General features: G+C 40.5%; 1 pseudogene; it reads right to left on the bottom strand.

Moving 5' to 3' along the window:
* Positions 1 to 8378: 8378 nt before the first annotated feature.
* On the bottom strand, positions 8379 to 15674 carry LOC121975505 (annotated as a pseudogene).
* Between the last annotated feature and the right edge of the window lie 239 nt (positions 15675 to 15913).

The raw sequence follows: 15913 nt of genomic DNA, 5'->3' as shown, positions 1-15913 counted from the left end.
ATCGTTGCTTGTTTCTTCGAAGATGTGCAGCGGAAAATACAGAAATAAATCACACAACGCTAACAAGGTTGGTTTACTTGGTATCCACCTCACAAGAGGTGACTAGTCCAAGGATCCACACCTACTCACGCACTCTCCACTAATAAAAACCTCCTTTTCGGTAACTACCGAAGGCGGAGAAGCCCTACAAGACTCTCAGTACAAAAGAAAGGGAAGGGATACAAGAATACAAGCACAAGCTTACAATAAGCGTAGAAAACCCTAACCCTAACTTTTCTCCTTGCCTTTGATCCGCCTCTTGACTTGGAAAACTTCCAAGATCCTTCAAGAACTGGCGATCTGAGCTTTGAGAGCGCTGTGGAGAAGCTGGCGAGAGATCTGATATGAATAGGGGAAGAAGTGCTGAAGGAGACGCCCGCCTGCAGCTCAAATACGACGCAACGGTCGGATCCCGATCGATTCGAAAACTCCCAATCGATCGGGGAGGCTTTGGATCGATTCACGGATCGATCCAGAGCGCCTCTGTGTTCTGGAAAAACGCCTGGATCGATCCAGCGCTTATCGCGCGAAGCAGCAGCGTCCCAATCGATCGGCTGATCGATTGGGACCTCTGGATCGATCCACTGATCGATTCAGAGGCTCTCTGTTCGCTAGGAAAGGCCTGGATCGATCCACTGATCGATCCAGCTCTTGGTTTTTGCCCAAAACCAAGTCCTAAGCCTCTCAAACCAACATCCGGTCAACCTTGACCTGTTGGTACATCATACCTAGCATCTGGTCACTCCCTTGACCTGTCAGAACTCCCCACCAAGTGTTCGATCAAACCCTTTGACCCACTTGGACTTTTCTCTTCGTGCCAAGTATCCGGTCACTCCCTTAACCTTACCTGGACTTCCACCAGATGTCTGATCAACCTTGACCCATCTGGATTTCCTCGTGCCAAGTATCCAGTCAATCCTTTGACCTACTTGGACTTCCCAACACCAGATGTCCGATCATCCTTGATCCATCTGGATTTTCCCTTGCCTGGCTTCACTCACCAGGGCTTTCACCTAGCTTCACTCACTAGGGTTTTCCATCTGCCTAGCTTCACTCACTAGGACTTTCACCTGGCTTCACTCACCAGGATTTCCTTCTGCCTAGCTTCACTCACTAGGACTTTCCATCTGCCTAGCTTCACTCACTAGGACTTTCACCTGGCTTCACTCACCAGGATTTCCTTCTACCTAGCTTCACTCACTAGGACTTTCCAGTCAGGTATCCGGTCACTTTTGACCTACTTGACTCTTCTTCATTCATACTGATCAGTCCCTGATCAGAATCTCCTCATATGAACAACTGCACCTGCATTGTCCATGTGTCTACATGTATTGTCAAACATCGAAACTATGACCAAGACTCAAGCTTGGTCAAACCAGCCAACCTTGACCTAAGGGATATTGCACCAACAATCTCCCCCTTTTTGATGTTTGACAATACCTTTAAGTTAGGACTACTCTGAGTTAAGCTAATCCCACAGCTTTAACTCTCTTCATGCCAAAGTATGAATGTTGGTTCCCTTCATTCTCCCCCTATGACCTCCCCCATAGGTAATGAAGGCCTAACTTAAACCACACATTCTCCCCCTATTGGCACACATCAAACAACCACTATCTCTCCCTCTGAAGAGATACTCATCATTGGTTACAACTTCACTCGTTGAACCTTTATCCCTTTTTAAACTCTCCCCCTGAAGAGTTTCTCAAGGTCGTGATCAACATCATAATGAAGGTCTCATACCCTTCATTTTCCCTACATTTGAATTACCACTTGAAATAATGAGGATATCCACTCCCCATTTCAAGTTCAAACGCTCATTCATGAGCATTTTCTGAAAAGAAGGTTAACCACCTTCCAAGGTTTATGAAAAAAAATTTTCATGTCTTTAAAGAGTCCCTCGCCCTAAAGACATGGTAGTAACTTTTGTCATTGCACCAACAATGACTTGGAATCCCTAAACCTTTAGGAAACCAAAATTACGAAGTTTTGAGGTTCAAATATTCAAAAATTTGAAGCAAACCTCAACCTAAACTTCAACTTAGTCTCCCTTAACCAATACATCCTTGTTTTCAACATGAAAACACCCTTTTTATGTATACAAATGTATTTTGAGGAGTTAGGAATGGTTACCTACACTAAAATAAGTTCAAAATGCTGAAAATAAGCTTTCCCAGCCAAAATCAGCATCTTCGATCGATTGGAGTTGGGTTCCAATCAATTGAACCCTGCTGAATCGATCCATTGATCGATTCAGTATTCTTGGATCGATCCACTGATCGATCCAGTGAGCTTCTGCTCGCGAGAAATGCCTTCTCAATCGATCGGCTGATCGATTGAGGCACTCCAATCGATCCACTGATCGATTGGAGTTCTGATAGTTGCTGAAATTCCATTTCAGTCAACTTCAGAAACCCTTAGAAAATTCTACAAAAATCCAAAAATCGTGAAAATTTGTGTAGACATTATTTAGGGTATATACTATCAAGGAAAAATAATTTTCTATAAAAATACAACATATTTTCAAATATTTACACAAACTTGAAAACTTGCATAAACTTTAGTGTTTTCTTCACGTTTGTGTCTAACTATTCAATGGTGATTACTATCAAAAGATAGCCTTCACCAAGGTTTTCCAAAATCAATTTAAAACCTTTTCAAAACAAATATCCCATCATGTTCCTTGGGCTTAATGCACATGACTTGTACATTAGCTTTCCCAATGATGGGAAAACACATAACTATGTGTTTTGATGAACCTAAAACTCAAAAGAATGCACTAAATCAATATCTTGAGTTTTGTTCATCTTCCTAACATCTCACTTATACCTAATGTGCACTAAAACACATACAAGTCACCTTATAGTCCTTGTGAGATGTGAGATTTTGGTTTTGCCCTATTCTAGGGATCATGCATATATATCTAGGCATTTTAGAGATATTAGACATCCACTTAGGATGTCACTTGTTAATAAGTATTGTTAAATGTCATTTGTCCTTAATTACAAGGAATTAAGCTTAATGCATGAATATGTTATGGCATACATCAAAAGGAAATAATTTTTTTCAAACGAAAATATCCTATAACTACATGATGTATGAATGTCATGACATGGTATTTTTGGATTTTTTATAATAAATCATGAATGCAAAAATAGACATGATGTCATGACATATGATGGGCAAACAATCATGGCAAGGTTTAGCATAAATAAAATATACCTAGATTGCCTATTTAAGTATCCTTAACCACTTAGCTATCTCCACTTGTTTTAACTTAAAACGTTAAACCTAGATTGCCCTAAATGCTTCAAAGAAGTGCCAAAACCTAAATTGTCATTTCTATTTCTCTTGATTTGTTTATGCCACTTAAAAATTAAGCATATCCTCAAATGTTGGCATATTCTATTTTTCCTCAAGAGTAAGCACATAAATCAAGGCCCGGATTGCCTTATATTCTTAAGAGAATACCAAAATCCCAACTTGGTATTTTCTCTAGATTTTCCCAATTTATCCCATTAAAGATAAAATTAAATTTTCCACCATTAGGCACATTTTACTCTTTCAAAGAGTAAATAATAATTCCATTTCATTTTCAAAGGTTAACAAAAACCTTGAAAATGCTCCTTGAGTGTCAATTTCCTCAAAGTTTGGGTTAACTACCCTTCTAATCGGAGTTGACACTCTCTAACCCATCTATGGGGTACAGAAGATGCTCCTAGGAACCTAACACCTATTGGTGCTCCTTGGATGCTCTAGGTACTCACTAGGGATAACTTCCCTAGATACCTTCCTAATGACCTTGTTGGGCTTCTTAGAAGCCTTGGTCACATTTTCTAGGTCAACTCTAGGGATAGCCTCCCTTGTGACCTTGTTGGTGACTTTCTTAGACTTCTTTGAAGTCTTAGTCACTTTGGTTGCAAAGATACTTCTAGGGATATCTTCCCTTGTATCCTTGACTTGACCTCTAGACTTAGGGTTTGTTCCATAACTATATGGAACCTTATGATAACTAGGCACATCATTTTTTGCTTTGGTTTTGTATCCCAAACCTCTATGGCCATTTGATGGCTTTTGTACCCCTAAACCTAGGTTATGCCCATTTTGCCCTAATAGGATATTTTCCAATCTTTTTAGAGTCTTTTCTAATTTATCAAGTCTTGACCTCAAGACTTGATTTTCCCTCACTAAGTCCTTAGTATTTGATTTTTCATTTGATCCATGAGCATTTTTATTCTTGGGCTTGTATCTATTATCCTTAGTGTTCTTGCCCAAATGTCTATCTACCTTCCTAACCTTAGGTTGGGTAGTCTTGGCATGTAGGGCCACATGCTTTTCCTTAATGCCCTCATGCTTTCTATTCTTATGGTAAATTGCATTAAAATGATAAAAATTTGAACTATCATGCTTTTTACCATAACGTAAAGGGGTAGGCTCAATAAATGTTACCTTCTTCTTTGCCTTGGAGGCTCCCCCTTGACTAGTGCCTCCTTGAGCCTTGACCATCTTCTTCCCCTTGGGGCATTGACTTCGGTAATGCCCTTTTTGTTGACACAAGAAGCACACAATGTGCTCCTTACTCTTCTTTGTCCCGGGGGTGGTCTCTTTGGGCTTCTCCTCGCCCTTTTGTGTCACTTGACCCTTCTTCTTAGTCAAGTTGGGACACTTGCTCTTGTAGTGTCCACTTTCCCTACACTCAAAACATATTATATGATTTTTATTTTTAATTGAAACATTTATACCTTCTTGTGTAGGGTGACATTTTCTCCTTTGGATCTAGAGGTTGAGGCTTCCTCTTGATCCGATGATGATGCTCCTCCATTAGATTTTGCTTGACTTGTAGAGGTGGAAGCCTCTTCTCCATTTGACCTGGATGTAGAAGCTTCTCCTTCTTCTTGATCCGTCGTCACCAAATATTGCTCCCCCTCAATCCTAGAGGTGGAGGCTTCATCATCTTGTTCATGAAACAAGGAGTATGCTCCCTCCTTGTTCTCTTCATTGCACTCCCTTGAAGATGAAGCTTCTTCTTGGACTTCTTCTTCGGAGGTTGAGCATCTCTCAACCTCGGAGTCCTCCTCTTGGTTTTGCTCCAAGGAGTCACCCTCTCTGGATTCTTCTTGCTCTTGTACAGTGGAGGGGATCTCTTCATGAAGCTTGGCCAATTTACTCCATAATTCCTTTGCATCTTTAAATTCTCCAATTTTGCAAAGGATGGTGCTTGGCAATAAATTGACCAAAGGCTTGGTCACTTTATCATTGACCTCGCATCTTTGAACTTGCTCTTGGCTCCACTTACTCCTCTTGAGAACTTTGCCCTTTGAATTTGTTGGAGTCTTGAAGCCTTCCATAAGAGCAAACCATTGCTCTATCTCTATCATAAGAAAATTTTCGATTCTCGATTTCCAAGAATCGAAGTTCGTGGAAGTGTATGGTGGAGCCACCCTCGTGTCGAATCCGAGCCCATATCGGAATTCCATTGTAGAAGTTGAGCTTTTGAATTTCTTTGACTTTGACAATCTTGCTTCAACTTCTTCACCCTCTAGCTCTTCTTGTTATGCTTGACCCTTCCGGCGATGATTCCGGTGAAGAGCGGTCTCGCTCTGATACCACTTGTTGGGACCGAAAAGTAGCTAGAGGGGGGGTGAATAGCTCGTCGCGTGCTAGATGCTCGTCGTTACTTGTTTCTTCGAAGATGTGCAGCGGAAAATACAGAAACAAATCACACAACGCTAACAAGGTTGATTTACTTGGTATCCACTTCACAAGAGGTGACTAGTCTAAGGATCCACACCTACTCACGCACCCTCCACTAATAAAAACCTCCTTTTCGGTAACTACCGAAGGCGGAGAAGCCCTACAAGACTCTCAGTACAAAAGAAAGGGAAGGGATACAAGAATACAAGCACAAGCTTACAATAAGCGTAGAAAACCCTAACCCTAACTTTTCTCCTTGCCTTTGATCCGCCTCTTGACTTGGAAAACCTCCAAGATCCTTCAAGAACTGGCGATCTGAGCTTTGAGAGCGCTGTGGAGAAGCTGGCGAGAGATCTGATATGAATCGGGAAAGAAGTGCTGAAGGAGACGCCCGCCTGCAGCTCAAATACGACGCAACGGTCGGATCCCGATCGATTCGAAAACTCCCAATCGATCGGGGAGGCTTTGGATCGATTCACGGATCGATCCAGAGCGCCTCTGTGCTCTGGAAAAACGCCTGGATCGATCCACGGATCGATCCAGCGTTTATCGCGCGAAGCAGCAGCGTCCCAATCGATCGGCTGATCGATTGGGACCTCTGGATCGATCCACTAATCGATTCAGAGGCTCTCTGTTCGCTAGGAAAGGCCTGGATCGATCCACTGATCGATCCAGCTCTTGGTTTTTGCCCAAAACCAAGTCTCAAGCCTCTCAAACCAACATCCGGTCAACCTTGACCTGTTGGTACATCATACCTAGCATCTGGTCACTCCCTTGACCTGCCAGAACTCCCCACCAAGTGTCCGATCAAACCCTTTGATCCACTTGGACTTTTCTCTTCGTGCCAAGTATCCGGTCACTCCCTTGACCTTACCTGGACTTCCACCAGATGTCTGATCAACCTTGACCCATCTGGATTTCCTCGTGCCAAGTATCCAGTCAATCCTTTGACCTACTTGGACTTCCCAACACCAGATGTCCGATCATCCTTGATCCATCTGGATTTTCCCTTGCCTGGCTTCACTCACCAGGGCTTTCACCTAGCTTCACTCACTAGGGTTTTCCATCTGCCTAGCTTCACTCACTAGGACTTTCACCTGGCTTCACTCACCAGGATTTCCTTCTGCCTAGCTTCACTCACTAGGACTTTCCATCTGCCTAGCTTCACTCACTAGGACTTTCACCTGGCTTCACTCACCAGGATTTCCTTCTGCCTAGCTTCACTCACTAGGACTTTCCATCTGCCTAGCTTCACTCACTAGGACTTTCACCTGGCTTCACTCACCAGGATTTCCTTCTGTCTAACTTCACTCACTAGGACTTTCCAGTCAGGTATCCGGTCACTTTTGACCTACTTGACTCTTCTTCATTCATACTGATCAGTTCCTGATCAGAATCTCCCCATATGAACAACTGCACCTGCATTGTCCATGTGTCTACATGTATTGTCAAACATCAAAACTATGACCAAGACTCAAGCTTGGTCAAACCAGTCAACCTTGACCTAAGGGATATTGCACCAACAATATATTAGAAAATTTGTAAAAAAACGGTGTTTTCATTCCCTAACTAAATATAATAAATATTAATTTATATTATTATCCTTTATATTTTTTTAGATATAAAAAATTTAAAAGTGAGTATAATTTCTCTTAAATTAAGTTAATAAAATTAAAATCTAGTATATTTTCTATCAAATCAAGAGTGATTTTTTTACCTCAATTAGATGAAAAATATATTAGATTTTCTTTAAATATTCTTCGAATGAAAAATATACTAGATTATTTTTAAATGATTCTAAATTTAAGAGGAATTATATTAAGCGAGAAAAAAATAGTACTCAATTTTCCACTTCCTACTCAAACATAATGGATACAAATTTATCTAATACCTCTTATATATTTTTTAAAATATAAAAAGTCAAAAAATAAGTATAATTTTTCTTAAATTTAGCATATTTAATTAGAATTTAATATATTTTCTATCAAACTGAGCACGATTCTTTTTTTATATTAATTGGATGAAAAATATATTAAATTTTCTTTAAATAATGTTGAATTCGATGAAAAATATATTAGATTTTTTTAAATAATACTGAATTTATATGAGAAATTATATTAAGTGGGAAAAAATTTTTGCTAAGATAAAAATATATTCAATTTTAATTTAAAGTCTTGAATTTAAGAGAAATTATATTTAATTTTAAATTTTATTAAAAAAATATGAATGATAATTAGATAATAAAATTTATATAAGGGAGTTGAAATAAATAAAAATTTATATATTTAGATAAAAATAATTTTTTTTAAAAAATGAGGACCGCACGTAAAATGGAAGTTATATTTAAGAATTGTTCTCCCATTTACCGAATATATAACTGTACTGTTAATTATAACAAATATAAATTCATAGGTACTGCAATGCGTTGTACTGACCAAAATATTTAGATAAAATACAACTGTACTGATAATTATATACTATTAAATAATAAGATGGAGCGTCCTTTTAAGAAAAAAAATAAAATGAGGCACCTTTTCACTTTTACCCAAGATAAAATTAGATATATTTTTAAAAAAAATTATAAAAAAATTACAATAAAACATATGAATAATTTGATTTCGACAAGATACAATTTGAGATACAACAATTTTAGCAGACTATACCCCAACATGATTCTCCATCTCGGGAGGCATCGCCATTAGAGACTTAATCTTAGGCTTAACCTTCTCGGCCAGCTTCACTATACCCAAGAACATCAACCTGTAGAGCACGGCCATGCCGAACAAGATCCCAAGGTCGACCCACTTGGAATATCCCATCTCCACCTGCCAAACGTCCCTCAAAACCTCCTCCCCTGTGACGGTGCCATTCCCCCCGGCGCTAGGGAAGACCATCCCTAAGAACTCATTCTTGTAGAATCCCTGGTTTGCATACTTGTGGAACGAGATGTAGTACACGGGGTACCTCCACACTGGCTTAGGCAAGTCGTGGGGCAGCCGGAAGAACCCCCCGTTGAGCATCATCACTCCCTGAATCCCTGCTCCGGTGATGATCCCCATCAGGAAGTCCGGGACGACGCTCGCCACGATCATCATCAAGCCCTCGACAAGCATCATGCACATGAACAGCACGAGCACGAAGTAGAGGAAGTGCTCCGGCGAACTCCGCAGGCCGACTAAGTAGTAGGCCAACGCGCCCGGGATCACGGAGATGAGGGCCAAGTATGGAGCTGCGGAGAGGGTGTTGGCGATGGTGAAGGCAGTTGCGCCGTAGTGCCCGTTCAATCTTTCTCTTCCAAATATCTAGTTAAGGATCGAGTTGAAGGTGAATTCAGATTGCTAGCTCCTTAATTACTATGAATTATGAGCGCAAGAACTAACTGACCTTCATGTCCTCTACAAAGGAAGGGAAACCACCAATTGCCATGAAAGTTAAGAAGGCAGCTATGAACATGAGCATAGAGACTCTGGCCTGGAAACAACGAACAGAAAAAGAGTGAAGAAAAATCTGATATTTGGGTTTTGGAATTCCACGAGTGAGTCTGTAGATACCTGGATTGATCCAAAACTGTGGCCTACATCATAAAATATTGTGCCCAAACAGAGGCAGAGGGCGATATAAACTGCAAATCTCAACCAGTAGTAGCCGTGTACATGTTCACAAAGGATCTTCTTGTGAGCACCAGTGACTGAGTCGTGAAGCTTGCTTGACTCCTCTTCTTCACCAAGGCTCCTCTCTGTGCCAAGTAGCTAGTCGAGTAATTATAATGCTTAACGAAGATTATAAGTGCTAATGTTTGTCGTCGTACGTGTTTACCTGATCTTTGATTTTTGCAATCTGTTCTATCGCTTGCTGTGAGTTGAGGGAAGATCTGTAAGCTTTTACGAGGATTTCAATAGCTTCAGAAGCGCTTCTTGAGTTCGGCTCGAGTTCCTCTTCTTCCTTATCCTGACATTGATTGAGTTCGAGATTTAGAAACTAGTTTCCTTTGTTGGTTTATATAAGCTGCGAAGAAGAAGAAGCACTGACCGTATCGAAGTCTTTATTGATTGTTCTGAGATAATGATCGGAAGGATTGCGCAGAGAAAGACAGGCGAAACCGTTGGAAGCAAAGAACTGTAGAAAAGTTTCAGCAAGGCTGAATTTCCATAGGTCGAAAGAGAGAATTGAAGTCTTAATTGAGCTTTGAGATTGAGTTGGTACCTCGGCAGCCGCCGGAGCAGGGCCGAAGAAGACGGTGCTGCCATAGGCGAGGAGGCAGAGGCGATCGAAGAGGTCGAACACCTCGCTGCCGGGCTGGTGGACGGCGGCGACAACCGTCATCCTCTCGCGGCGGGCGAGGCGCGCGATCCGGTGGACGACGTGATAGGCGGCGGCGCTGTCGAGGCCGCTGGTGTTGGAAACAGAAATTATGGGAGAAGAAAAAAGAATTATAGAAAGAAAAATATGGAAGAGGAGAAATAACTCTATGTGGAAGAGGAGTAGAAGAAAATAGAAAACTCAACTTGTTCATTCATGAAAAAGAAGTACATATTTATAGGCTTATTGGATAAGCACTAATATGAGATAATCATGATATTTAAAAATAAATAAATAAATAAATTCTATCTCCACGAACTCTTATCAATTCATCAAGTTCTATCTCTATCCTATTTCTAGTCAAAACTTGCCACATCACCATTTTATCTCCATAAAATTTTATCAACTAAAAACAAGTTTAATTTTCAACACCCCCTCTTAAACTTGATTTTGTGACTCCAAGCAAATATCGCATTTTGATGAAGTCTTCAAATTTGAGTGGCTTGGTAAAAATATCAGCAACTTGATCTTGAGACTTTATGTATTCCACTTGCACCTCTTTTCTTGTAATACATTCTCTGATATAGTGAAAGCGCGTATCGATGTGCTTGCTTCTATCATGGAAGACTGGATTCTTTGCTAGTGCTATTGTAGACTTGTTATCAACTCGTATCTTGGTTGCCTCTTCTTGTGGTAAACTTAACTCATTCAATAAATTTCTGAGCCAAACAGCATGACAAACACATGAAGTCGCAGCCACATACTCTGCTTCACAAGTAGAAAGTGTGACAATAGGCTGCTTTTTCGACATCCAAGTAAAGGCTGTATCTCCCATAAAGAACACAAATCCTGTAGTGCTCTTTCTATCATCTATATCTCCACCCCAATCACTGTCACTATATCCTTCAAGTTTGAAGTGGTTAGATGTTGAATAAAATAATCCAAAATCTATCGTACCTTTGATATAGCGCAAAATTCTCTTAGCAATCTTAAGGTGGGTAGTAGTTGGATCTTCCATGTAGCGACTAACAAGTCCAACAGCATAAAGAATATCAGGCCTTGTGCACGTTAAGTATCGTAAACTTCCAACCAAACTCTTAAAAAATGTTGGATCAACTTTTTCTTCTTCATCATGCTTTGATAGCTTGACTCCACATTCTACTGGGGTATTTATAGACTTACTATTATCCATCCTGAACTTCTTTAATATCTCTCTTGCATAACCTGCTTGTGAGATGAAGCTTCCATCTTCCCTTTGGTTCACTTCAATGCCCAGATAGTATGCCATGAGCCCAATATCAGTCATTTCAAACTCTTTAGTCATCACTTCTTTAAATTCTCCAAACATACTTGGATTGCTTCCTGTGAAAATCAAGTCATCGACATATAGGCATACAATTAAAACATCTTTATCCTTACTCTGAATGTATAATGCATGTTCATAAGGACATTTGATGAAGCCTTTCTCTTGCAGGTGCTTGTCTATTCGGCTATTCCATGCCCTTGGTGCTTGCTTCAGCCCGTAGAGAGCCTTCTTCAATTTTAGAACTCTGTCTACTTGTCCTTTAACTTCATAACCTGATGGTTGCTGAATATAGACTTCTTCTTCAAGAACTCCATTTAAAAAAGCAGATTTTACATCCATTTGATGTATTTTCCACTTATTTTGAGCTGCTAAAGCAATGATTAGTCTGATAGTTTCTAATCGAGCAACGGGAGCGAATACCTCATCATAATCAATGCCAGATCTTTGACTGTAGCCTTTTGCCACCAATCTTGCTTTATATCTTTCAACTTCTCCTTTGGCATTCTTCTTTATTTTGTACACCCACTTCACACCAATCGCCTTATGTCCTTTAGGAAGTGTCGTTAACTCCCATGTGTCATTCTTCTCTATCGCCTTGATTTCTTCATCCATTGCATCTTTCCACCTTTTGCTTTTTATAGCTTCTTGGAAATCTATAGGCTCGCAATCCGCAAAGAGACAAAATAGAGTAAGATTATCTTGATTTTCAGTTACCTCATAAATTTCCCGTAAGCTTCTAAAGCGTGGTACTCTTTCACTTGAAGTTGATGCAGATAAATTCTCTTGAGTACTTGATGTTGGTGTTACTAGTGGAGTAGTAGGCTCCTCTCTTATTTGCTCTACCCTTGGTTGCTCCACCCTTAGTTGCTCCACATCTTCTTCTTCAAAGCACGGGAAAAAGTTATAATCTTCATTTCGAGATTCCCAATTCCATTCTTCTTCTTCATTAAATATGACATCTCGGCTGATGATTGTCTTCCCAGTATCTGGATTGTATAGCTTATACCCTTTTGAGTTAGCATCATAACCAATAAAAATAAACTTCTTACTTTTATCATCCAATTTGCTTCTTGATTGATCAGGCACATGAACGTGAGCTATACTTCCAAAAACTTTTAGATGAGAAATCCCAGGCTTCCTTCCGCTCCATGCTTCTTGTGGTGTCTTGCCCCACACACTCCTTGTTGGTGATCGGTTGGATAAGTATACTGCACATGCAACCGCTTCTGCCCAAAGTTCCTTTGGTAGCCGCTTGCTTTTGAGAATGCTCCTTGCCATGTCAAGGATGGTTCGATTCTTTCTTTCCGCCACTCCATTTTGTTGAGGGGATCTTGGAACTATCAAGGGTCGTCGTATTCCGTTGGCTTCACAAAATTCTTGAAACTCCTTTGAGGTAAATTCTCCTCCTCGATCAGAACGCATAGCTTTGACCTCGAGACCGCTCTCCTTTTCTATGGTAGCTTTAAATTTCTTGAATATGCCGAAGGCCTCCGATTTTTGCTTCAAGAAGTATACCCAAGTTTTCCGAGAAAAATCATCTATGAAAAGAATGAAATAATTACTCTTACCAAGTGAACTTGGCTTTATTGGACCGCAAACATCTATATGTATAAGTTCAAGAGGCTTTTGAGCTCTGGAACTTGACTCCTTTGGAAAACCTCTTCTAAATTGCTTCCCACGTAGGCATGCTTCACATACTTGATCAGGATGTTTGATGTAAGGTAGTCCTCTCACCATCTCCTTCTTTGAAAGCAGTTCTAGTCCTCCGAAATTCAGATGTCCAAATCGAAGATGCCATAGCCAAGTGATGTCTTTGTAACAAGCTTTGAGACAGTTGACGACATCATTTTGAATATTAAGTAAGAACATTCTATTTTTTGACATAGGCACCTTAGCAATTAAGCAACCAATATGATCTTTCAAGATGAGCATACCATCTTTTAGATGAATATCATACCCTTTTGCCAAAAGTTGTCCTAAGCTTAGGATGTTGCTCTTCATATTTGGTACAAAGAAAACATTTGAGATAAATTCATGTTTTCCATTCTTCAAACGGATGAGAATGTTACCTTTGCCTTTTACCTCAATCTTTGATTCATCTCCGAAGGATACATTACCACCAACTGATTCATCAAGCTCTACGAACATATTTCTTTTCCCACATATATGATTGCTTGCACCAGTGTCGAGATACCAAATTGTATCTTCTTCTCTTTCATTATCTTTATATGCTAGCAGTAGGGTGCCATCTTCTTCTTTCCTTTCTTCCATATAATTTACTCTTTCATATACTTTATTCTTGGGCGATCTACATTCTTTTGCATAATGTCCAAATTTGTCACAATTGTAGCACTTAACTTGAGATTTATCGTACCTCGAGTTTGTATACTCTCTTCCACGTCCTCTTGTTGAATGTTCTCCTCTTTCATTGTTGTTGTTGGAGACCCATCCTTGCTCATTAGAACGACTTCGTCCATATCCACGACCTCTTCCTCGTTGACTTCTATTATTACTGGAGCTTTCATCTTTCTTTGTCGGTTGAAGAGTCGTCTTTAGGAGTTGTTGAGTAATTTCTTCATTTATCTTCTTCTTTTCTTCATGGGCTTGTAATGAACCCAGCAGTTGCTCAATCGTCATGACTTGTAGATCATTGGTCTCTTCGATGATGGTTGTAATGCTATCAAATTTTGAATCCAATGATCGAAGAATTTTCTCAATAATAGTTACTTCTTCTAGTTTCTCACCATTTCTCTTTAGTTGATTGGAAATGGTAGAGACTCTAGAAAAGTAATCTGATACTAACTCACCTTCTTTCATACGAAGAGCATCAAATTGACTTCTTAATGTCTGAAGTCGTACCTTTTTTACTTTTTCTTCTCCTTGATATGAGACTTGGAGCTTTTCCCATGCTTGCTTGGCTGAAGTAGCACTTGAAATCTTCTCAAAACCATCCTCATCTAAAGCTTGATAAATGAGGAAGAGAGCCTTCTTGTCTCTCTTTCTTAAATCTCTCAGACTGTCTTTTTCAGTTGAAGATAACGTCGAGTCGTCACGAGGCTCAACGTAGCCTTTTTCTATAACTTCCCAAACATCATGAGCTCCAAGAAGCGCCTTCATCTTGATACTCCAATTGTCATAATTACTCGCTTTGAGTACTGGAACTTGGAAGGGAACCATACCTCCATTAGCCATAGCTCTGATACCACTTTGTTGGAAACAGAAATTATGGGAGAAGAAAAAAGAATTATAGAAAGAAAAATATGGAAGAGGAGAAATAACTCTATGTGGAAGAGGAGTAGAAGAAAATAGAAAACTCAACTTGTTCATTCATGAAAAAGAAATACATATTTATAGGCTTATTGGATAAGCACTAATATGAGATAATCATGATATTTAAAAATAAATAAATAAATAAATTCTATCTCCACGAACTCTTATCAATTCATCAAGTTCTATCTCTATCCTATTTCTAGTCAAAACTTGCCACATCACCATTTTATCTCCATAAAATTTTATCAACTAAAAACAAGTTTAATTTTCAACAGTTGGTGGGCTCGTCGAGGAAGAGGAGCGGCGGCCGGGTGAGGAGCTCGACGCAGATGCTGACGCGCCGCCGCTGACCACCGCTGATGCCTTTGACGTGCCACCCGCCGATTCTAGTGTCCATGGCGGCCGCCAATCCCATCTCCCTCATCGTCGCCTCCGCCCTCGCTCGCTTCGCAGGCGTCGACATGGAGTCCGGCAGCTGGAGCTGCGCCGAGTAGCAGACGGCCTCCCTCACCGTCAGCGTCGTCATCAGCACGTCGTCTTGGGTCACATAAGCCGACGTTCCAAAGGCAAGCTTCTGTTTCTGGCCATTGATCAAGATATCTCCTTTCTGAGTCATGCCTGAACCCAACCTCCCTGCTAACGCATCGAGAAGGGTTGACTTTCCGCATCCGGAAGGTCCCATGATAGCCAAGATCTCTCCGGGGTTGGCATAGCCGGTGACGTCGTGGAGGATGGAGACGGCACCGACTCTGCGAGCGGCGACGGAGACCGAGAGATCCTTCCAAGTAAGGAAGACGCCCGCCTCCGCTACGCCGTCCCCAATGGAAAAAGAAAACTCGCCGCCACCGCCTCCGGTGGAGCCGCCGTGAATTTCGATGCCTTCATCATCGGCGCGTTGCGGATCACGGAGGGGGCGGCTGGGGCTTGGAGTGGGAAAGGACGAAATCCATGTCTGGGCGACGCTGCTACCGGAAGCCATAAACGATGTAGGGAGCAGAGACTAGATTTATTAGCTGGATTCGCTCGCAAAGCCAGACTGGTCAGCGGAAGGAGCCTGCCGCCGATGTTTGACCAGAAATGAAAATTTACTAATAACTATAAAAATGTGTAGCTGCTATAACTTAGATTTATTCATTTAATATTTATATTTTATTGTTACGAAATTGTGATGTTACAATTTAAACTTTCATGTTCAATAATATTTACATTGTACAATTACAACTTCGTAATTACTGTAAAACTACAAAACAAATTTATACCGTTCATACAATTAATTGATGGGATCGAACGATAGACACGATAACAATA

Source organism: Zingiber officinale, chromosome 4B, assembly GCF_018446385.1.
Source record: "Zingiber officinale cultivar Zhangliang chromosome 4B, Zo_v1.1, whole genome shotgun sequence".
Lineage (NCBI taxonomy): Eukaryota > Viridiplantae > Streptophyta > Magnoliopsida > Zingiberales > Zingiberaceae > Zingiber > Zingiber officinale.
Note: the sequence above shows the minus strand (reverse complement) of the source record. Positions and strands in the feature narration are given on the sequence as shown.